This window comes from Falco punctatus, assembly GCF_963210335.1.
Source record: "Falco punctatus genome assembly, chromosome: 5".
Classification (NCBI taxonomy): Eukaryota; Metazoa; Chordata; class Aves; order Falconiformes; family Falconidae; genus Falco; species Falco punctatus.
Window position 1 is genome coordinate 89,807,867 of NC_137584.1, and position 24,371 is coordinate 89,832,237.

General features: G+C 46.6%; 1 long non-coding RNA gene across 2 annotated transcripts; it reads right to left on the reverse strand.

The window, feature by feature from the left end:
• Window positions 1-2,060: 2,060 nt before the first annotated feature.
• LOC308064054 lies at window positions 2,061-24,348 on the reverse strand. Of its 2 annotated transcripts, XR_013928181.1 has the most exons (3): window positions 24,163-24,346; window positions 20,678-24,120; window positions 2,061-20,239 (listed from the first exon to the last, which is right to left on the reverse strand). It is a non-coding gene; the product is annotated as an uncharacterized lncRNA (long non-coding RNA). The 2 variants fall into 2 exon arrangements; XR_013928180.1 differs by having other exon boundaries at window positions 2,061-24,120; window positions 24,163-24,348.
• Window positions 24,349-24,371: the final 23 nt, after the last annotated feature.

Genomic DNA, 24,371 nt, shown 5'->3' on the forward strand with positions numbered 1-24,371 from the left:
ATGCTTTTGTGACCCATACCCCCTCTCACAGTTTAAAAATCCCACTTTCAGGCTCTTCACAAAACCCCTTCAGACTCCTTGGAGAAGAAGCGGTGGGAGTGGGGACAGTGGAAGCAGCCGAGCATCACCTGAAAGCCCACCTGTGTGCTCCCCCTTCCCCACACAAGCAGCACTGGGGCAGCAGAGCCAGATATTCAAGGACAGGCCACATGAATTGCAGTTTTACCTGCTAAACTGCTACAGGTCAGAAGGAAGGAGACATCTATATGTTTATTAAGTGGAGCACATATATAATTAATTTGGGTTAGAGTCTGGCTGCATGAAACCAGGCAAGCACGGCACCTCCAGCTCCACAACATTTTGGCAAACCCTTTCTGACCAAGGCAGGGCGCTGCATGAAGCTGACAGACACATCTGGCTGTGCAAACACTACCCTGACGCCCCAGATGTGCTGCTCTCTTGCTTTTTGCCCCCGTGGGTGTGCTCTGTGGGGTGGCGGGGCAGTGACCGCAGGAGCCCTGGCTGTCCAGGCAAGGAGAGGTATAGAAATACCTTCTGTTTGTGAACAAATAGCCGTCCTGACTGGGTTTTCTGATTGCTAAGGTGAAAACTTCAGCCCTTGTTCTGCTCCTTGTTTCCTAATTATCCCTCTTGTCATACATTGTTCCTACATCTCCTTAAATTATTTTTTTAATCCAATTGACTCCTCACAGCAACATCTCTGACTTGAGCAGTCTCTCATCCTGCAGCACAGAGAAATGTTGACGATGATCTTTTTTGTTTCTCATCAAGTAGAATTAAGTGCCAGCTTTTGTCATGGCTACAAAACAGTCTCTTCTCTCAGCAGAGGATTCCCTTCGGATAATTGCTCATCACAAAATAGTACCTTCCCAAGCATCCCTCATTAATTATCCCCCTGGTCAAGATTTCCAGGACCTACAAAAACATCATGACACCGATGTCATGGGTTAACCTGAACTCATCTTAAACAATCTAGCTCAGGTTTTGCGGGAAGCATAGCCACAACTATAGAGAAACACTGAGGGTAAATACTCCAGGTGGTGGTAGGGAAAATCTTAGCTGGGTTCTGTGCTATGGCAGCACTATGGTGTCGGTGCTGCTAGAGGCGCTTGAAGGATGCCCGGGCGAGCGGCTGGGTGCATCATTCCTTGTGACTCCAGACATCCAGGTGCAAAACCCATTTTTGCCACTTGTGTCGCGAACACAGGCAAGTGACTTCAGGCTTTTGGGCTTCCCTTCTTCAGGCTCTAAAGGAGGGTGAAAATTGCTTCCCGCACCGCAGAGAGCCGTACAACGCTGCTGCTGCAGGGGGCCCAAGGAGGAGCCCACAGAGGCTTTCCACAAGGATGCTGCTCGGTAGGATCATCCACTGCCCTAAGGTACCTGCTGAAGCTTTTTGTTGAGCAGCAAAGGAGCGATGCACAAGCGATGTCAGGGCAGCTGTGCAGATCTGAGCACAAAAAGCTGCCTTAGCAAGGCTGCCACGCTGAGCTCTTCAGCTAAGCATGGCAACAAAGACAGGCAAAGAAAGAAAAAAAAAAAAAAAAAAAAAGGAGTAAAATTCAAATACTGCCATGGCTTTCATGGTAATCAGCACAGCATTATGCAGAATGATTTGTAATTTTACACTGACGGCTATTATCTTCTGACAGCCACCATGACTTAAACAAATGTCTGATATTGCAGAGGGCTGAGGGTTTTGTGCCTTTGACAAGAACCTCACCACAATAAGGAGCCCAAAGAGAGGGAAACGCTGTTCTGCAGCCTCCGTTTCTTTCCTGATATATGAATCGTGGCAGTCCTTCCTTGGCGCTTATTAAGCTTGGTGCTTACGGTAGCGCTTTGATGTCAACCCCGCTTGAAGTGCCTTTTGCATAGCAATAGAAGAAACAAGCCCTGTGGACTCTGCTTGTAACATTCTCCCTTTCTTCAGATGGAGTAGCGCTCGGAGGGAGAGAGGATGCAAGGCCGAACTCCACAGCTTGACCCAACACGACACATTTTGAATATGAACAAGTAACGTCAAAACAATATTTAAATTATTTTTTTAATGCCTTCTAGATGGGCAAAGCAGGTAGCAAGTGCCTGGGTGATATGTAATTAAATAACTCTTCAGACGTACAGGTTCATGGCAAAGCATCTAATCTTCCTTATAACTCATAAAACAAGGGAAGCAAGAAAGCAAGAGGCACAAAAGAATCCAGAGAATGAGAAATACTCTCATTTACCTTGACTTTTATCTTGTCGTTTCAACCTAATTTCTTAGGAATCCAAATTGTGAACTGCCCCAGTGACTGGGAGAGCTTCAGACTCACAAGCTGTCTGGTCCTGGACACGGAATAGCATCGCTCACCAAATGGGACGGGGCGCCAGAGCCGGACTGCTCCACTTCTGCTTCATTCATAATAATAATATTTCTCCTGCCATCAGGTCTTGTTCATTCAAGATGCCTGGGTTGCTCAGGCTCTCCCAGCAACCACAAGAATACCCTGCCAATCCACAGGGATTTCCTATAGCACTGTTTTTACAAAAAAATTAGAATTTTTAATCACAGAAAAACTGCTTAGGCCAGCGTTCCATCTGTGTCAAGCCTGGCTGGTTTTCAATCAATCTTTTGATTAAATTTTCAAGTTTTGATAGAAAAGAAAGAAGGACTGAGTACACTCTCTAGGAAAATTTCATAGGGAAAAATTTTGCCTTTCAAGCTAACCAGCTGTAATTTGCCCAGAGCTGATCCACACTCACAGAACTTCTTTGATTTCTGGGGATATTTCTAGTTTTTGTCTGGCTACTTTTCATGGTTTATTTAAGGTGTTGTTGGCACGAGTGAAGTATTTCTGGGCACTTTTTTAAAAGCTTTTAAGTTTGGGGTTTTTTTGCTTTTATTCTGGAAGCGTTCGCATGCCCAACAGCTGACAAGCTGTTTCCAGCTCTAGTGGCTTGTCCAATAAAATATATTAACATTCCCTACGGCCTTGATACATTTCTGGGATGCTCAGAAAAATAAAGAGCTGGCATTCCCACCTCAAAGTCTCTTACCAAATACTCTGTTTGACATGTAAAAACCCCGCTGTCCTTAGACATCTGTAATTTAAAACTGAGGGGATATAATGTACTATCCCCTTCAGTTCCCATTGGGCCAGATTCAAGTTCATCTCCCCAGTAGCTTCAGGAGTCCTTTGGTGCAAAGTCCATGGCTTCTTGTTTTATAATTATAAGCCACTTCTGAAAATTTTGCCTGATACCACCCAACAGTCCTTAGCCCAAAGGAAGGTGTTTTGCAAAGTTGGTTTTTTCCTTGCAATGCTTTTTTTTTCTTTTTTTTCTTTTTTTCCAGGTGGTTCTTTTTTAGGGCAGGGAAACATTAGCATCTTTTTGAGGTGTTGCATGCTGGCAAAAGCCAAAGTGAGGTGGTTCAGTGGTCCCCCAAGGCAGAGGGACAGCCCTCCCAGGTGGCCACAGCACATCTGTCGGGAATTTTGTGCATGGTGGCCCCTTGGGTCTGCAGGCATGCAAGCCCAGCCAGCTGGTTGATCAACATCAAACCAGCCTCATCCAAGTAAAGTCATTTTTATTTATTATAAAGACGTGACCACTCTCCCCCGCTGCCGGCAGTGGGCACAGCTCCGTATCCTCTCCACCCCCCTCCTCCTCAAGCCTTGGCTGGGCCCTGAGGTCCTCTGATGTTTGAGATCTTCCTTTTGATCTCGGATTTAGCCTTGAGAAGAGTAAACTCTCTGCAGTCTGGCTGGAGCCGGCCAGGAGCTACTCCCCAATAAACATCTTCTCCTTTGTTTTGCCCGGGAATGTTATCTGGGTCATTGTTTCACCTTTCCTGCTCCTTCCAGCTCAAGGTAACCCGAAAACACATATAAACCATAACATCGGGAGCTCCTAGATTGCAGGGTCTGTGTTCACCTACCCTTTGGATGCCTGCCTTGCCTTCATCATCCTGTTTTCCACCACGTTGAGAGCTCGTGAGATTACTCACTCCTGGTGGCGAAGTCTCACCAATCCCCTCATGTGTAGGATTTGCTGGGATAATTCTGCACAGAGGATGTGGCCAGATCCTCATCCCTCTATGGCATTTGGTGGGGAGTTAGGATGTCCCTCATCCACCTGAACAGAGTCCCTGTAAAAAAAAACAAACCAACCCTAAGGCTCAGCTCCATAACAGCAAGCAGGTCTGTAAAGAAAAAATAAAAATACAAATTCAGAGAGAGCTGACTTTTATTTCTCTACTCAGTTTCGTGTTTACTTCTAACATCAGCACTCACGGCAGGGCTCCTATATAACACACACACACACCCTGCCATAGATAATTACACTCAATTGCTAGTGTTGGTGGTGCAGGTGTCTGCCAGGCTCCACCATGATTATGGCACTCGGCCCGTGAGCAGGTCCACCATGCATGGTCCAAGCTGCATCCCGAGGATGCTCTGCTCCACTGGCAGCTCTGGGAAAATCAGAACCACCCATGATCTGTTCCAGTGGGATGCAGAGGTCTGCCCCAGCAGGCAGGCAACTGGGGCCAGTAGTTATCTAGGAGGTGGGAATAGTCCCTTTCATCTCATCAAATTAACTCCAAAGGACAAGATGGTGACGGAGCCGAGAGCAGCTGAGTTTATCACAGCTTTTAATTTAGAAGAAACCGGCTAATGTGCGCTCTGAGAAGATGGATATGACAGGAGCCAGGGTTTTAGAAAGCATTCCCGATTTTTCCAGACTTCTCAAGACCTTCCCATTACCTTTTTTTAGCCTCATGGAGATTGGCAAGGGCCAAAGTGGGATGGTGGTGGAGTGGCAGCCAGGGAAATGTAGGAGGGACTGGCTGGCGGTCCTCCAACCAGGACAGGGAGCATGGAGGCTGGTGTAACTCTTGCCCTGTGAGGATCTGCAATAGATAACCCTTTCCCATGGGCAGGGGATTTGGTGCTGGAGCTGTTGTTCCTGTGCTCACCTGCTTTTCTCCCCCAGAAAATGCCCTCTGTGAGGGAAGGACCTCACAGAGCTTTCTGAAGGCAATGGCCTGGCCCCAGCAGATAATGGAGATGCCAGGTTTGCAAAAGCCTCTAAAGCGTTTTTTTTCCTTCCTTGAATGGAATACGAAGAGAATTCCTATTTCTCTGTCTTATTTTTCAAGACCTTTGCTTGCTCTTAGATTAGTTTTCCAAATGGCCAACACAGCAGGAAGTTTAGCTAGGGCTCGGTGTTCGCCCCTTGGAGTACAAGCTGGGGCAAGTGGGCACACGATAACTCATTGCTTCCCTGCCTGGCTGCTCACTGAAGGACCTGCTCATCGACGCACACAGTACCAGGAATTAGGGCTTTATTGCCAAATCATCCTTCATTCTTGAAATCCTCTACCCCAGCACCCTGAAATATCAAGAGATAAATGCTAATTTTGGCGATACCCCGAGATGGGTTCACAGAGCTTGTTCGCGGAGTTTATCTGTATCACTTCAGCCAAAAATTGTCATAATACTTCTCGGTAATTATTTGGAAAAGCCACCTGCCTCTCTGCACAATGCGCCTGTCCTGCTCTTTTACTGGCAGCTATAGGAACCAGATGCCAAGGTGCAGAAGGTAATTTCCCCATGGCAAGGAACACTTGGCTCTTCGGCAAACTCAAAAGACCATCATGCTGACCAGCCTCTCTGGTCTTGCTTTCGGTTGTACATGAGTTGGCAGTAAAATCTTGCTCTTCCAGGCACCTTCTGTCTTCAGGTGACTTTTGAATGTAGAGGATTTGTTGCCTTGCCCGAAGGACTTGGTGTCTTGAAAGCTTCTCAGCTTATCTGGGCCATCCTTGTTTCTCAGGTGAACTTTTTTGCTATCCTCTAACCTAACCACCCTTCTGCTGCTTACATGGCCTGGTCTTTCTTTGTAAAAAGTTTGTTAAGTGCTACACCAAGATTTGCCGACCTTTCCCCCCCGCACCTCACTTTTGCCTTGTTTGTCTCACCCATCTTCAAGCAGTTCTCTGAACAGCCTAAATAAAGAGTTTTGTCATCCTGGGTGGCCCTTGTAGTCAATGGCCCAGAAGACGCAAGAGACATTTCTCCCAGCCGGAGTTATAGCTATGGGGGATTGTTTTCTATAGGGTTTCTCTTTTGACTGAGTCTAGGTGAGGCTTCCTAGATGCCAAGATGGTCATCACGGTCCCATCTTGGACAGCTTAGCGATATGCCATTAGCTAACTTGTAATTCACTTATGCTCTGATGATACCAAAGATGCTTTGTCCAGACCTCAGCCAGGCATCACACAGGTATCTGGGCTGAGATCTGGGCTATGGACAGGGTGGGACTCTCCAGGTCTCAAGTGAGAAAGATTTTGTGGATATCTGCTTTGGGGATGCAGGAGGAGTTTAAAAGAGCCAACAGCCACATGAGGTGCAACGCAGTGAAGAAAGTCGCCTTATACTAATGTTACTTTTTGGCTGATGAAAAATATGCCTTCTGTCTTCTATCAAACACACTGAAATGTAGAGGTATTAAATTAAATAATCTTCTCCTCTTCTTTTTTTTTTTCTTTTAATACCTAGCAGGCTTTTTCATATATTAACATTTGCTATAGTGGAGTGGTGAATTACTGTGGTAGAGCTGAACTGCTGTGGCTTGAAGAGTTTTGCAAAAATAGTTTTTTTATATTAGACAAACATGGAGTTTTGCTTAGTCTGAAGTAGCAGTGAATGAGGCAGAAATAAAAAACTTGGAAAGTTAAGAGACTGTGCGCTCTGTTCATTTTGCTACTTATGTAGGAGGCATTCTTGATTTTATAAGAAACCTTCTTTATGCCCCTCCTTAATCTGATGTTGTTCTTTGCTAGGACCTGGAACATGAAAATGAAAAATAATGGACTGTCCTGCATCAATTATGAGACATTTACACTTTGAACACAGCCTGTTGCTATTATTAATCTATTATTAATCATCCTTTTCCCAGTACGGATCAGGAAAACCAGGCTGCTTTGAAAACAAGCTTCCCCTGCGTGTTGATGGAGTAGGGATACTGGATGTGGCTTGGGATCCACATCTTGTTGCTCCTGGGGCACCTCCTGCCTGTTCCTCCCGCCTGAAGGGGAGAAGAGGAGCCCAGAAGCACAACTGCCAGGCCAGAAGTCACAGTCTTCACTAGGTTTCCTCCCCAGATCCACCAAGATGCTCGTGCAGGAGGGTTTCTCCCTTGCAGCTGTCCTTTCGGCAGCTCTAGCTGAGCAAACAGAGAGGGCCCACCAGGTCCCTATCACAGCTGTGGGCAACAGCCCCGGGAGAGCAGGTCAGCGCAAAGCTAGGTGTGGGATAGCTGCTCTCGTGAAATGGCTGCGGGTTAAGCGTCTGAATGGAAAAACTTCACTAAGAGGTGTATTGTGCTGCCTAAAAATAGCTACCACTTCTTTATCCAAACCACATCCCTCCGGAGAGCTCCAGTATTTAAGCACATTTGGATGCTAAGAGGAATCCTAATCAGTGAGACATTTCTCTTTGGCCACAGACCTCTCTAAAGTCACTGGGAAGCGTCCGCAGAGGCGATGGGAGAACTTGGCCGGCACCCATGCCTATGCACGGCAGCAGCCAGTTTGCTGTTTTAGTGGTTTCCTTTAATTGGGGTGACCGCTCGCATGCAGAGAAGCAAATTAAAATCCCATGAACTCAGCTATATAAGGAAGCTCACGGCTACGTGGACAAGGCTGAACGGACTGACTTGAACAGGAGGCATCACTTGTCACCCCACCCTCTGTCCCGTAGGAGAAGATCCCCTCCAGACACCATGTTTCCCTTTCCAAGAGTGTTTTACCTGGAGGGAAGAGGCTTCCCAGCATGTGATGTCTCCCTGTGAGCTGCCCATGGCATACTGAGGAGACCACGACCCACCGCACGGAGCCTGTGCCTCCAATCTCACTTCTCATCTGCCTCCTGCATCGCCAGGAGTCCCGCATCTCCCCCTCCAGCAGGTGGATGGGATTTTGAATGGGAAGGGTCAAGGTCCAGTTGAATCCAGGAGCTCCCGTTCCTCCACCACCCTCACCCTGCCAGGGCTGCCCTTTGTGGAGCTCAGCTTTGCTCCTCCCGCAACAGCAAGCGATTCAAACATTACTTAAAAAAACATAATAAAACTGTCCCACAACAGTTCCACTCTCTAAAGCACCTCTTTTTCTTCCTTCCCAGTGACTTTCTTTCTTTAAATTTAAGATGGTGCTGGTCACCTTTGCTCCAAAAATACACAAAGCTGCTGCATAACTATTTTCCAAATAATTAATCTTTCCAGTGGAATAACTTAAAGCCCCACGTTTCCTGCTATGTTATACAGCTGCAATTTGTAATGAGAGATCCTGCGCTGTGCTACGTGGGCAGAGGGCCAAGGACGTGGCGCTTTACCTACACAAGAGCCCTACATAAATAATCCTCAGCCACAAGTTAAACAGTTAGGTACTGTTCGGTTCAAGAGAAAAGGAGAGGGAAAACAAAAGCCTTTCTTCTGGTTGTCATTTCACCGTTTTGTGTTAAATTTTCAGTGGTATTTTATTTTATTTTGTAAGCTTCGGGGGCTGGGAATGCTCCCTATTCACGTGCCAGGGAAATACATGCTAAATTCCACCACCAAAAAGCAGTTTTATTGATTCATTCATGTTTCAAACAAATATTTTTTCTGCCATAAAGATTATAGCCTCCTATACTGCTAGGATCTCAGGATATGCCAAGCGTAAGCGTAGCGCTCCTTGCTTCTCTGCTCAAAACCAGGCTTGGGATGGAAACCATGGGAGATGGCCAGGAGATAAGGCAAGCACCCGGTGCCCTGGCTGGGACAGCCCTTGCAGGGCCACGAGAGCCAGGCGTAAATCACAGTCTCCTGAGACAGCAAGAAAGGATGCCAGGAGCCACGCTGGTCCCCTGCCAGCTGCTGCACAGGGGCAGCCCCAAGATGATATAAAGACGCCGTTGGCAAGCCTTCGTCCCTCCTCCGCCTGGCACAATGGGCAGCACCGTCACGCTGGAGTATGGGGGGTCTGGAGTCCCGAAATCTCTGAGTCTCGCTTGCCACGTGCATTTTATATATCCATAATAACAGCGTCGTATGTACTGGGCCGGCGGGGGGATGCAGGGTTTAGCTGCACCAGTAGCAGTGTTTATAGGTGTTATAAATCATTGTCGTCATCAGAATCATGCATACTGCTATTATATTTTCAGGATAATAGTGAGAAGGACTGGGATATGGCAAAAATCTGTTGTTAATCATTGTATTTGCAAATTGAGGGAAAGCATTTCAAAGGCTTACACCCCCGGGCTCTAATGCAGCAAAACACATATGCATGGTGTGCATGCTCACGGGTCAGATTCCCAAGGCTATTTCATCCCTAAAGACAGAGCAAGGAGCTCAGCAGAAACTGGCTGTAGGATGGGAAGGTCTAAAAGCATCTAAGCCAGTTCAGCACCTAACTCCCTGTGCTGTCAGTGGGATTTTAGGCATCTATTTGCACTTCCAGGCCCCTAAATACACTCGAAGCATCTAACCAGTGGTTAACGGGGGCTAACGTGAGGGGGGTTGGGATGGAGTGAAGGATGTGTCCCGTGTAAGAGCAGACACTGGCTGCTTGCCTCCTCTTTTTGGCGAGGAGATGAGGATCTGAGTGCATTCCCTAAAATCACAGCTCGCCCAGCCCAGTGAGGGAGCAAGCTGGGAAAAACTACTTCCAGCACCTCACAGATTTGCAGGATATCCCTATTTTGGGGGGTACCATCAGACCTCCAAGCAATGGAATGGGCTCGCGGGGAGAAGCGAGTGAGGAGACCGGAGGCTGTGGTTTCCCCTCGGCCCCATCCATGGCTCCTGCTCACACCGATGGGAATTATCCCAGGTGACGGAGAAGAGGCAGGTGCCCCTGTCAGGATCAGTCCCAGCTGGTCGATGTGCTGTCCTGGTGTCTGGGACATGTGGCGTCACATCAGCCACAACATACAGGAGTAACCCATCAAAAAGGAAACTATTCGAAATTAGGCAAACAGGAGAACAGCTTCCAAAAGGCGTGAAAATTATCTTGTTTCATGCTTAGAATAACCCCATTACTACAATATCCTGAGTGAATTATGCCAAACTTTCCATGCGCGCATACACACACAAAATCCCCTTTGGGCTGCACAACAACAGTGAGAAATTTCAGAATGGGAAGCTCCTGAAAAGAGGGAATTTGAATGAAAAGTGTCCTTTGGAATGTAACTACAAAGTGGATATCATCATGCTTTGATATTTATAATGGCAATTGTTCTCCTCATTGTGAAATACATTTCTTTTGTACCAGCAAATTCTTGAAAAAAGCATAATTTTGCACACATTGTGCATTAGGAAACTACTCAAATTAAGACCTCTTTGAGATGCTGATCAATGCAGTGGCTAGGAAGGCCAGGAGAAAAAAAAAAAAAAAAGCAGCTCAGAGATGGAAAATTATTTCCTCCTGGCAAAAGAGGGTTATTTATTGTAAATACAGACGGGGATAGCTTACACTGCATTATGTGTCTTAACTTTTCCTATCTGAGACCATAGCTGGTGGATTTTCACCCAGGCAAGAAGCCCACAGAGGTAATCACGCTTCAAAAGCATTTTACGTCCTCCTTGCACATGGGTAAATACCCCACATGCCATTAAACTCTGGGCGTCTAATGGAGCTGATACCACAGAACTGGAGAAGTGATTAAATCACAGTTGTCGTTACCGTGTCTCAGTGGCCGATCGGGCTGTGATGACAGAAAAATGAAGCCCTTGCCAGCAGGCTGTGGAAAGAGATGGTCAGAAAAGAAGAATGAAACGTCACCTCGTTTCATTAGCTGGCTCTCGGCAGCTAACGAGAGGTGTCTATCCCATCAGCAGACTCATCAAAATTCATAGGTGCTTCCTAAAGCTACCAAAATATTGAGAGGTTTTAATAGAAAGACCTCCTTGCTTTGTAGAAAGCTAATTTTGGGGGGCTGAGAGTGCAGATTCTCCAGGAACCGCCAGGCACAGCTGTGACCTCTTGGTTTCAGCAAAAATAAATAGTAACAGAGGGGAAATGTCTTGGAATTAACATTATGACCTAACACGGGTAAAATCAACCCTTCGGGGTGCAGGGTGGATGCAGTGCCTGTATAATCAGGTATGTTTGACTGGTGTGTGAGCACTGGGCTGCCCCTGCTCCATCCCGGGCTGAAATCCTGCTGGTGGAGAGGGACAGGCTGCAGGAGCAATTAATGGCAGTTGAGAAGAAGCCTAACTGCTAGTGATGAGCCGCCAGTATCAGCAAGTAAGTTCACAGGGGTTATTTTTAGTACCGCTACGGGGTTACTTTAGAGATGGGAGTGGGTGAGCATGCTAAGGAAGGATAAGCCTTGTGAAATAAGGTGGCAAACTTGGCTGAAACACTGTGAGGCACCTTTGGGGTCAGCCATAAAAGTATCCTCTCACTTTCTTCTTTTGTCCAGTTGAACTTTTTAGAAAGTTTTCCTACAGAAAGGCACTTGCTCAGTCCTCAAGTGTGTGTCTCTCTCCTGACACATTCCCCTCACTCCCCGTTCAGTCCTGTATCCCCTGCAGAAACCAAATTCAGCAGATGGAGAAGGGACCCAAAGGCTGTGTCTATGCCGCTGGGTGGGATGTGGGCCTGGCAGAACTGCCTGGCTGTTAGCCGGTTCCCTGGCTCAAATGCTGTAGATGCTCTCCTGGGACAGACTCTGGCTGAACTCCAGCACCGCTGGCCCCCATCTTCCCACATTATCCCACTGAGGTTTTTCCACCTGAACACCTTCATGCCACCCCCTGGGGCATTCAGAACCCCCTTCCTGCTCACGCCATGAAAACCTCTTGTTGGCAGGCTGCAACAGAGACCTGACGCTATTTTAAATACTGGGGGGAAAAACCCAAACACACACATGAAAAACAGTAAGAATGGCTTTGCACTATATGGGGTGCTGCACCGGGAACACACGGCCAACCTGGCATTTGCCCTTGGGGCTGAAGGCTGCTCCCTGGCTCTCTTATTGAGCAATATATGAGATGAATGCACAAAAAAAAGCTTTTCCCCAAGGTTTTGGGTAGAAGACCTCCACTGAGGGAAAAGCTAATGAGCCAACATTTCCCTGTCTCCTCGGGGAGCCCCACAGATTCACGGTATTGCCTGCATTGGGAATGGCTCGCAATACAGCTGGGCGCTGGTTTAGGTGACCAGCAAAACACCACATGTTTCTATTGCTGCATTTTTAGCGCAATCACAGCCTAAGCAAGTGCTGAGCAGCAGCTGCAGGCACGTGGGCTGCATGGGCAGCCTTGGCTCAACTGGTGGAGCACCATTCGAGGGACCTCCCCAAGACGCAGGCAGCCCATGAGCTCCCCAAGCCCCTGGAAATCAGACTAGCAAGCAGGGGGCTGGCTGGCCACCCGGGCGAAAGCTGCCATCAGTGGTGCTCCTGACTGAGCATTTCCCATGGATGGCGAGGGTCGGAGCTAAGAGGTTGAGTCCACCCAAGTCCCTGAGCCAGCCTACAGGCAGATCTCACCGTGCCAGCATTCAGCTTGTGCCTGGAAACCACCCACAAGCAGTGTCAGCACTACACTGCAAGCAGGGGTGCTGGTCCATGCTATGCTTTCAGTTTAATGGAAGTATTCTGGTTTTCTGTGAAGCTTTTTCTCACAAGTAATCAGTTTTCCTTCCTTTTTTTTTTTTTTTTTAATTTATTTAGCATCTTTTCTTTTTCAGCAAGGAAAACTGCAGAGGGAGAGAGAGGCCAAAGCAGGTGAATAAACAGAAACCAACATGCTTAAAAACCTGTTCATGAATGTTTTCTGTTTCAAAGCAAAATAAGCACAGAATAAAACATTGGACTTGCATGAAGTTCTTAACTTTTCCTCATTCTTGCTTGCAGTTTCTTCTTCACGTGTGACAAAACCATGAGTCCACTTTTTTCATCAGAGTCATCCTGAAGACCACGTACCACCTGGAAATAGCTTTGTGTCAGCACAACTCTTCTTAGACACCAGAGCATCCCTACCAGCAAGTTGCCCCAACCCTGGAAAAACTTCTATCAGCTCTTGCATGGAAGAGACAGAAATCCAGGATGAATTTGACTTTATTTCTTCTACCGCTTACAGAAATTCACAGTTTGGGTAGTTTCCCCCATGTTTGAAGCAATGGGTGGCAAACAGGCAGAGAAGGCTGGGGAAGAAATGGAAAAGGCAGGATGAGAGATCATAGATGGCTCATGGAAAGGGACATTGCAGGAAAGGTGATGAATTGGTGAAAAAAAAAGGAAACCAACCAAAAAGTAAAATAAACTTACAGAAACATGGAAGAGTTCCAGTAAAGGGGGAAAGAGAAACAATCTGGAAATGGCAGGCAGCGATGTGCATGGTATATTTAGTTAAGCCACTGGCACTTTCCTCTGGTGGGAAAAGTGACAATTGCAGTGTTTAGGTTTTAATCCAACGAGGGAATTTCAGCGTGGGCTTATTTTTAAACATGTGAGTAATCCTCATGATTTCAGTTCAGGAAAGTAGATCCCAGCTCATATCAAGCCTGTTGCCAGTGTGGACCTCACTATTGAGAAAAAAAGATGTTTTGAACCTCTTTTACATCACGTTTTGTTTTTCCCTGTGAAAAGATGTACATATCCAAAATTACTTGGGAGGATGTGGAGGAGGCTGCTGTGAGATGGGGAAACAGGGTTTGAGGTTTCCCCGGGACGGGAACGGGTCTGCCTCAGGAGGCTGCTCTTGCCCTGGTTGCGTTTTGCTGAGAGCAGAGCTGGGGACCGAATCAGGCTGATGGAGATATTTTCAGCATGATGGAAAAACACAGGCAGCTGGTGGGACATGGGCACCCAAGACATCACATCCTCACAAATGGGATGTGCCTGGTGCAGAGAATCCATGGCAGGGCACAATCAGCTCCATCCCAGGCCCTAGCAACCTGCGTGGAGCTTGGCTTGGGTGCAGAGGGATGCAGAAGAGTGTGTCTGAGGGTGAGCCTGGCTCTCACACTCAGAGCTCAATTTATAAGAATTATATTTTATATGATGTAATATTATTATTATAATAATTTATTGATTATTCCCAAATCCACTGTCTCCTCTTAAAAGTCAACCTAGGCAGAAGTTTCACATCAATAATTTTATTTGCTGGGATTTAGGGTGTTTTTTTGGAGGGGAGGCAAGATTGCTAGTTCTTTCTGCATCCATCCTTTCAAAATGCTCACAAACCCAAGTGCTTTGAAGCTTAAACTTTTCAGACATTGAGAAAAGAGTGATGCTTGGAGTCAAACACAGCTTGGGAGTGAGTTGGTCCTATGTGGGGACGGTCCCACTCTCTCTCAGTGGCATTTTATCACTTGCTACAAGCACTGCAGCCTCTGCTGACACAGCAGAGCCCACCACGGGCTGATCCTTAAATGCCAGTCACCTCCGTTGATACCCAAACTGATTAACCATCACCCTCACCCTCCTGTCTCTGTGCTGGGTTTTGTACTGACAAACCTGCTGGGTGTTCAAACACCCACAGAGAGTTGCACCTCTTCTTGCAGAGGCTGCCCTTAGCCAGCTCCACGCCGCTCCCGGAGCTTCAACATCTGGAAATGCAGGAAATTAGGATGCCTGGAGGGGTCTCCAGTTGCTGGGTGCAGTGTGATTTCACAGAGATGGTTGCTCTGCTGGATATGGATGAGGCACTGGTGGACCCCACGGAGATCCCCAAATCTGGGAGAAATCACCAGCTTCCTTGAACAGGAGTGTATCTCATGGCATTGGCTCAGCAGAGAGACCTGTCTGTGTCAGCCTGGCATCTTCTGGTTTAACAGGTCAATTTTTGAGCAAACAGACCCAGGCAGGAAGAATTTGCCTGTGGGTTACTCCACTTCTTTCCATCGGGTTGATGTGAGCAATTTCCACAGTGCTCCGTAATGAAAAATTTCTTTTGGAGGACGGTTGAAACCAGTGAGATTTGGTTAGTCTGTCCTCACCCTTTTATTAGTGGCATCATAACTCACTGAAACCGGTGTCTAATAAGGAGATCCCCATTAACTGCACTCCTACAAATACACATCAAGATGCATCTGAGTTTGCAAAACCTTCCAAGGAGCAATGAAGGAATACAAAGCAGATGGGGAAGAGAAACGACTGATAGGAAGCAGGTCAGGATGCTCAAGAAATACTGCAGTGTTGCAAAAAAAGGGAAAATGACTGAAGTCTCATTTTAATTAGTATCAAAAGTCCTCCCCCTATTTATGCAAGCATTTTATACTGCGTTAGATAGAGGCTCTTTGCAAGAAGTGCTTTACCACAGCTTGCTGCTATGGGGCCGATAGCTGGAGCTCAGAAAAGAAAGCACCAGGTCCTCCAGCACCCCAGCCCTGAAATCTGGATTTGACGGCAGTGTTCTAAAAAGACCAGCCAGAGCAGTAGCCTTATGTATGAGAGGGTTATCTACAGCGGTGAGGGGGGTGGTGACAGGCGTGGGGAATTTGCGTTAGAAATCCCCTCTAGTGTCCCTCAGACTTTTGCCTTTAGTCACCTTTGAGAGCAACATTTAACCCCATGATAAGACGTCGCTGGCTGGTAGCACTGAACCATCCTGCCCGTCTTGCCCAACTTACTCCACCACCTATTCTTCCTCCTCTGACCCTCACTATGGGGTGAGGAGGAGTGAGGTGGGGGAGAGAACAGCACGGCAGGACTTCAGAAATCCCCCCAACATCCGCATCAGGCTGGGACACAGACCTCAGACGCCCATTTATTCCAGTAAGAGGCATTTCACCGGTGCCAACTGGGCAGCCACAAGAGCAAAACCTAGAATAAGCTTTGCAACACCCGGGCGAGGCGTGGAGGCTCGTAGGACGCGTGGCTCGTTTCTCCCCTCCTTTTTCCCTGAGACAAGCTGCAGCACAGAGCGCCAACCCCCTCTGCACCTCCCGGCCCCCCTCTCCCAGCGCCGTGGGTGCCAAGCCCAGCTGCTCAGCTCTGGGTGCTGCTGCAGCTCCCGCCCCTGCTGGCACTGCTGCTGCCGAGCGGAGCCGGGGAGGGCCGTAATGACGCACCCTATTGGTATTAGAAGACTTCACCGGCTATTTATAGGCCCCCGCCGACCGCAGAAGGCTCTCGGCCTCTTTTTCTCCTTCCCTCTCGCTCACTGGCTTTAGCTCAGTGCAGGAGGGGGAGCAAAAGAAATGCTGTAAATAAACCAGTGGGTCCAAAAGCACGACATTCCCAAGCGCAGCAAAGTTGCTGCCCCTCCGTTATTGAAATCACCCAGCGGATTCAGTCTGAACAAATTATTTCCAGCACACCAGCTTTTTGCTCTGGTGTTCTTTCCTCCCAGCTTTTCAGCTTGGATTTCTTTTTTTTTTTTTTCCTTTTTTTTTTTCTTCTTTTCCCTGTCTTTGCACAGTTTCACTTTCCAGTTCCTGGCATTGGCTTGGCTATTGCTCAGCAGGACTGGATAAAGCCCAGAGAGGGGGAGACCTCTCTATTGAGCTTGGCACACTTCCCCAGTTCCCACCAAGTGCTTCCCTGCGTGTCTGTTCCCAATACCCAGGCCGGTCCCTGACCCTTATTTTGGCCCATGACATATTCTGACACTCTCCTGACTGTGGGGCCAGGCTACAGCTCCCACGCACAACTCTGAGGGACACTGAGGGACAGACCCACCGGTCCAGCCCTCTGGTCACCCACGCGTCTCTCCAGCCCCTGCCCTATTTCCGTGCCAGTGGGGAACAAGCCGAGCCGCAGATGGAAATGGTACCCATGCATCGATCCTGGGCGCTCCTGCGACGTGGATAACCACAGCAATAAGTTCTGAATCACTGCTGCAGGAGCAATCTGCCCCAGCTCGGGGGAAAGGCAGCATTTGGAAATGTGAATAAAACATTCAGTACACCTGGGTATGGACAGTGAGGTAAACACAATGAATAGTGTCCGCAGCAGAGGCATGATGGAGAAGTAAAGCCATTTATAATCACTTCAGTGGAGTGAAAAATAGAGGTCACTGAAGGTGCACATCCATTCTTTTTTTAACAAAACAATGCTGATTTTCAGAATATTTATTTGCAGAAGCATTTCTAACAGAAACACTCCCGCCTGCACGCAGGCCCTCGGGTTTACAACAGAGGTAAGACAGGACAACTGTAGGAATTAAAATTGTAGCAAGACATTTTCCTTCTGCTCTTACTGAATTAACCATTGCTCTACCTGAGACTCCACCCCTGCAGCTCCATCAGCACCACAGAGATAAAGCAATCAAGGTGTGTGTGTGGGATCTTCTGGCAGAGGTGAGTCTTATCCTGAAGTAAATCACTTTAGCCCTCTGGTTTTGTATGGTGCCCTGCTCCATGCTTATCTCTTGGGACTTGCAGGCTCCGGGGAAGTCTCCTGCTGCTGGGGAGGGCTGTACAGCACCAACCCCAGCCACGTCCCCCCAGGGGGTTGAGCCTTGCAGTGATGCTGGCAAACAAATAACGGGCCCTGGGTCCTTCTCCCTGGAGAGAAACCGCATACCCAACTGCAAACAGCTAGTCCCAAAGCTAACGTATTATGTGTTTTATTGTTATCATTATTATTATTATCTTTAGGAAATAGTTTATTGGAAAAGGACACAGGTAATTCAAGAGCTATATTTGAACTCGGGCATAGTGCTTAACATATGGCCTCAAAACAAGAGCACATCACCTTCTCTTTGACAAGCCCATCCCTTTGCAACTTTCTGATTTTTAAACCTTGATATGCGAGAGGCTCTTGCTAAAGTTGTCTTACTGGGAGCTGTATCATGACCTGGTCTTACGGGTTGTGTGGGACCAGGCCTGAAAACAGGGTAAAATAAAATATTAATTTTTTTAAAATAATTTAAAAAAGAAAATTATATTTTAAAAATTTAAAAAATAATCTTATTACCACTGTGCAACTCCTTCAGAGGTCTCACAAAATTGCATTGGCTGCCCCTGCTAAGGTGAGCAGGCGGCCACCAGTTAGAAAAAGTTGAGGGGAAATGTCCTGGTGCATGGAAAGCACCCCTTCTCCTCTGGCCACGCTGGAGGGTGCACAGTATGATACCGAAAAGCCACGTCAACCATCGTCTTCCCTCCTCTGCAGAGCAGAAAGCCTACAGACCCTTTTTCAGAGGCAGATCAGCCCGTACAGATTCCCCTTGGATTGCCTCTTGCACGCATGGATTACCCTCAGCACGCCAAACGCTGTGCCACAACTGACAGTCAAGACACTTGGATTCTGCATCCTTCTCAACGTGGAGATGTTCCAGCCCTGCCTTGAGAACTGCATGGTCACCCTGGCAATGTGAGATAAGCCAGTAAGATTTCAGAATGCCTCTGGAAGGCTGGTTTAAAAGCAAATCAGAACCAACAGCCTACACAGGAAAATTTTATTTTCCAGTTGTTGGTTCTTCAGTTTTGGAGATGTACATTCGTAAACCATAAAAGCAAATTATCCCTCTGCCGGCACAGATCCAGCCTTGACCTTTCTGCAGCATAATTAAAATGTAAAAGCGCTGTGCCAGATTGCCATATGACTAAAATTGTTCCCTTCATTTATACCCTACTTTCTGCCAGCACCAACGTGTCAGGAATTGGTGGTTGCCACTCACAATAAATATCTGGTAGATCTCCTATAAAAATCCTGTTTGAGGAACTTGCAACTTGAGTTCAACAAACACCTCACAGGATATAACCTTCCCTTAAATTCACCATGCTTGTCCACATGCAGCTTAATTTTCTCAAGCTGTTGTGTTTGAAATTTTCTCATGGGATATTTCCTACAGCTAAATCTTGTTCTCATGGACCACACGAAAGCAGCCTGGCTATAAGTACTTGACACTTGGCATCTGACAGAGAAATTGTGCTTGGTTCATTGCTATTATTTATTGTATTTTTGTCTCTGCCACTCCATCCCTAAGCAGGAAAACCCATATGACTTCTGCCCTGAACGAGCTGTAGCCAGATGACAACTGGCAATACTGAGGTGCTGCAGGTAACCTTAATGCTTCTGACATGCTTGGTGCGGGAAGTTTGCAAATAAATACCCATTAGGCATTTAAGAGGCCCATGTAGAAGTTCTGCTAGTTTCTAGAATAAATGTAGGGGAAAAATTAAAAGAACATATTTAAACTGTGGTTTGGACTTTGGACTTAAAAGTGAAGCATTCAGGAGTGTATTTTAATATAATAAATGTTACATGGTTTCTAGTAATGGAATAATACAAGCAACTCTGCACATTACACATCCATGTACTAGATCAAAAATGTTCATAAACCAGGCAATAACGCTATTTGAGCAGAAGGACTTACAAGATATTACTGAAGTAATTTCAGTTTTAAAATTACAGGAAAAGTTGGTGTTTGACCATGCTGTGTGGGGACAGTGACACGGAACCGCCCAAAGCGTTAACCAACAGCAGCAGCATGGTGTAAGGTGTAGGAGCAGTTTACAAACGCGCATGTAAATGGCACGCTTTAGGGATAAAAACCATTACAGATTTTTCTGCCTTTAGGTAAAGGAGGGTCTGTTTTCTTGCAACAGGAGCTCTGGATCTTCTCTCAGTCATTTGTGAAGCAAAGAGATTAGGAATGTAATGCTAAACTGCTGGAGCATGCACATTAGCCTGCTTATGATACGCTAGTAATGACATTAAATTTAAATTTCAGTCTTTTAAACTGCACAATTATACTGCATGTCCTGTAATAAACCTGATAATTTTCATGTACCTATTTAGAAAGATGAACCTCGTTTAAGAAAAGTAAGTATATTAAACTGGTATACCTTTGATCCTGATTTTACCTAACAATTGGCAACAGAGAAAGAATAAAAAGTATCTGAAGATCTAAATGAAATGCTTAAAAAGGCAATTGGCTCGCTCTCAGCACACAGTATTGTTATTTCTTTGCTAAATTCAGATGGTCTCCAAGAATCTATAAGCTCATTGCAGCTGGACAGTGTTTATAGACATATGGCAGAGGATGGTTTTCAAAGGAATTTAAATATTGCAGGGAGTGGTTTTATATTCCAGGGCCCCAAGTTTGCTTTGTGATAGTGGTTTACTTTCACTGTTGCTCAAGAAAGGAGCCTTCTGTTCAGAGGGAAACGCAGGAGGTGTGAAGCGAACAAATAAAATGTTACGTTTTCCATCCCTGGCATAACAGAGGAGTAGGAACCAGCACGGCAGGAAGAGAGGAGACTGGACGAACGGGAGACACACATGACCTGAACAAATCAGACATGTAATACTGGCTTGCATTTCCCGAGTTGACAAATATAAATTAACACTCAGTAAGATGACTGTGTTTTTGAGATAAAATTATAAAATTTTGCTTTCCATGAATACCCTCTAAAATGGGCTTAAAATTCTTTCCATAAACATTTCCAGCCACTAATCTAATTGACTGGAATGTTTTCAAAAAGCAAACACAGCTGAAGGAAATTCACTGCTTTCATTCACATGTAAGTGAATATTTGCAGGTTTTTAAAGGTATTCCCTGAGTTTGATAACTAACAACTTTATTTTGTAAACAGCTATTGTGCTGAAAAAAACCCAAACAACAAGCTCAGAGGTCTTTGCGTGAAACTATCTACCAAATCACCTCAATTACGCTCAAAAGAACAAGTATTTTTAGCAAGCATTCCCTTGAACACGATACATACCTTCTGACGCTCCCTGGAAGATGCAGCTCGAAGTGAAGTTTACGTCACCAGGGCACCTGCACGGGTATCAAAGATTTCTGCTTGAGATGCACCTGGATGCAATCAGGGAGAGATCAGGCCCCTCTTTTGGGCTTTGAAACCTCAAATTCATAGGCTTCAGGGGAACTACTCTCCACTTACAAGGATGGGAGAGCTGCATCAAGCTCCTGGGACCTCACCTGGCTACAGGCACACCTTGAGCAGGCCTGATTGCCTGAGCTTCTTTTACTTTGGGTTTTGTGGTTTGGTTCTTTCTCCCGAATGACTTCTGTAGCAGCAGCTGTGGAAACCTTCGTGCAAAGCCAGAGCCAAACACAAGATGCTTCCAGAGTTTTGCACCACACAAATTACAGAGGGGGAGCTACTGAATTTCCAGGCCAGGGACAACAAGCATCCGTACTGAGCTCATCCTTGTCTAAGCGGCACTAGTTTAGTCGTAAGCAGTTCTGAAGCAGTTTGAGGAAACGCTGATTGCTAAACCCAGCCTAACTGAAGAGTAGCTTGGCTCAGTTCAGCTGAAGCAAACATGCTCCTCGACAACTGGCTCTAAAACAACCAAACTCACAAAACCAAAAACAAACCACCTCAAACTGAAACCTTCGGCAGCAGGCTGTGTTTTCAAACTTTTCTCTCTAACTGTGAAATTGAGATTTCAGAAGTAAAAGCCAAGATCTCCATCTAATCGCTTCCTTGCCAGCACTGGCCCTGAAGAAAAACTCTTGTATATTGGGAAACCTGCAGCACCGTGATGATATGAAATATTACCTTGGTTGCTGTCTCTGGAAGCGCACGCATGCGAAGCCCCCGTAGTAGGTTGTAGCAGCAGAGCAGAATGATTGCTTGTAGACTTTAACCCTCCAGAAGCAATCGTGCCCAAATTCACGAGCTCAATTTCTGTCTCAATTCCCTTAGAATATTGCTGTTAAAGAAGATACAACTACGAAAGGACAATCATCTACCCTTAAATTCTCACCCCTTTCAGGTCTTTAAAGAGGATGTGTGTGTGTGTATATATATTTCTCTCTCTATCATTGAATGGTAATACTCTTTTCTTTATTTTATTCACCAAATTGCACAGAATCTGATGCAAAGCCCTCTTTTGTGCAGCATTCAGAAGTTGCTAAGCACAAATCAGTGCACGAGCACTGCTGATGGTTACAGAACCTGCAAGTATTTTAACCTCTTACTACGGCAGGAAAAATAAAGAGACAACAGATCTCATATTCTCTGCTTTTGCCATCAATTCAAATATGGGGATCACTTATAAAAATCCTTTGTTATTCCCAATGATTAGCCGAGATGAATCCCTTACGCCAAGGCAACTGCCTTGGGTTTCAGTGGAAACAGGTCTGTGACAAACAAAATGCATGTTCATATTCATAAATTCTAATGCAAACAGCCAATCACTCAGGAGAAGAGCAAAATGCAGTATGTGTAAAATAAAATGCAACAGAAGAACAATAGGGTGGATTCAGTTCATTCTAATCCAAGAGCAGTTAAAGCAAGAGCATTTACAATAGCAGAGCTCAGCAGATTCCAACACGAAAGGAAATATTAGTCAACAAATCCTCAAAGTTTTATGAACACGCCAGTCGGGGTGGGGAAGCCTTCAGATGCTTTCAAAGCAGACTGAAGAAACAGGGAAGATGTGGTAGTTATTAAACATTATTTTCCCAATAATATCTTAGAATGGAAGGGTTTATGGCTTCATGCAGCTGATGAGCAGAGCAGTGCCACTGCCCAAGGACTTCTGCATGTAAGAAACTCCCTGGGCCCTCAGCATGAAGAAGGCTAATTTCTTACAGCTCATTCTGTGCCAGTGCTAAATGCTCAGGAAGGCATAAGATCCCACTTCTCTTTCTTTCATGAAAGAAAAAGAAAAATCCCACTCAAATCCTGCACGTCTGTATGGCACCATTCCCCCCCCCCTCTTTTTTTTTTAATTTTTCATTACATGATGGCCTTACTGGTCTTATTTGTCCTTCCCCTTTCACACTAAAGCACTCTGAGCACCGTTCATCCTGGATTTCTTGCAAGACACTGCGGATGATAGGACAGCTGGCAGGATGATGCCTTAGATGCTAAGAGACAACTCTGAAGGCCATTTCTTTGGTGTGATTTAACATTCCTGCTTCAAATGAGCAACTGTGAAATCTTCACTCCAGCTCCCTGGATCTCGATAAAAGCAAGCAGGAAAAAACTGTAATTAGTCCCATTATTTCTAAAGTGAAAACCAAGAACAAATTATTGCAGGTTATAGTTTTTCAGCTCTTCCATTACTGTGGATGCCAAAATAAGAAAAAGAAAAAAAACCCAACCCTGTATTTATAGCACTCTGTCCAAAGAACAAGTTTTTAAAGCAAACAAAACTGTATTTTTGCAGCCTGGGAAAATGCCAATGTAGTCCCTTATTCTGATAGCATTATCTCATTATCTTACAGAAGTCTATCAGCTATTTTATGCTTTTACTGAAAAAACCCCAGGTCTTATTTTAACAGTTTGTATGTAGAGATGAAGAGGTGACACACAATTTGAGTATCTCATTTCCTTCACCAGGATTAAATTTTTGGTAGGGCTCCAGTATTTGTTGGAAACTCTTTACAGGCAGTACTTCCTCACTCTACCCAAAATAAATTCCTCCAATACTAATCATTTGTGAAAACAGTGTTGCTTTTTTACACCGATACTGCTCCTATTTGTCAATCCCCCCCAGCAGCACAAAAGAAACTGCACTTTGAAATGCAACTGTCAGTACTATTACTTTTATTTTTTCATTCATCTGGTCAAATTTTGACATCACACTGGAACTTGAGATGGGCTTTGTTCTCTAAAAATATCAGACAAAAAAAAAAACAAACCCGAAACACCCAAAAAACCAAACCAAAACCAAACCAAAAAAAACCCTCAAAAAATCCACCCAACAGGAAAAGGTGGACGAGAGAGCTGGAAATACTCAGCCCTTCAGCCGTGACACCTGTCAAACACGAGCAAACCCCAACTTCCCTCTTCCAAACCCCGCGGTCCTTTGGGGCCGAGGGAAGCCGAGGCTTTCACAGACCAGGTTTTCCACCTCCCACCCGGCTGCCGGCCAGCCCTTCCCTGCCCGGTGCCAGCGGGGCCGCCCCGGTTTCCCCCGGAGCAGGCCTCAGCCCCGCTCTCCTTCCTCCCGCGGGAAACGACCTTGGCTGCGCCGCGCTGCCCCGGGGCGAACCCCTCTCCGCCCCGGACATCTCCCGGCCGCCGGCCACGCTCCGCAGGCAACCCCGGGGCGAGTCCTTCCCCTCCCCGGGGTCTCAGAGGCGCCGGGCCCACTCCCTCCGCCCCGCCCGACCCCGCCTAGCTCGCTGGGGTAACTCCCGCCTCAGTGCCGTGCCCTCCCCCCCCCGCGCTGAGGTAACTCCCGCCTCAGCCAGCTCGCTGCTCCCCCTCGCTGAGGTAACTCCCACCTCAGTGCGTCTCCCCCTCAGAGGTAACTCCCACCTCAGTATCGTCCCCCCCACAACGAGGTAACTCCCGGCTCAGTGTCCTACCCTCCCCCCCCCCCCCCGCTGAGGTAACTCCCGCCTTGGTGCCCCCTCACTGAGGTAACTCCCGCCTCTAGGGCCCCCCTCCGCCGCTCGCTGAGGTAACTCCCGCCCGAGCGCCCACACCGGTG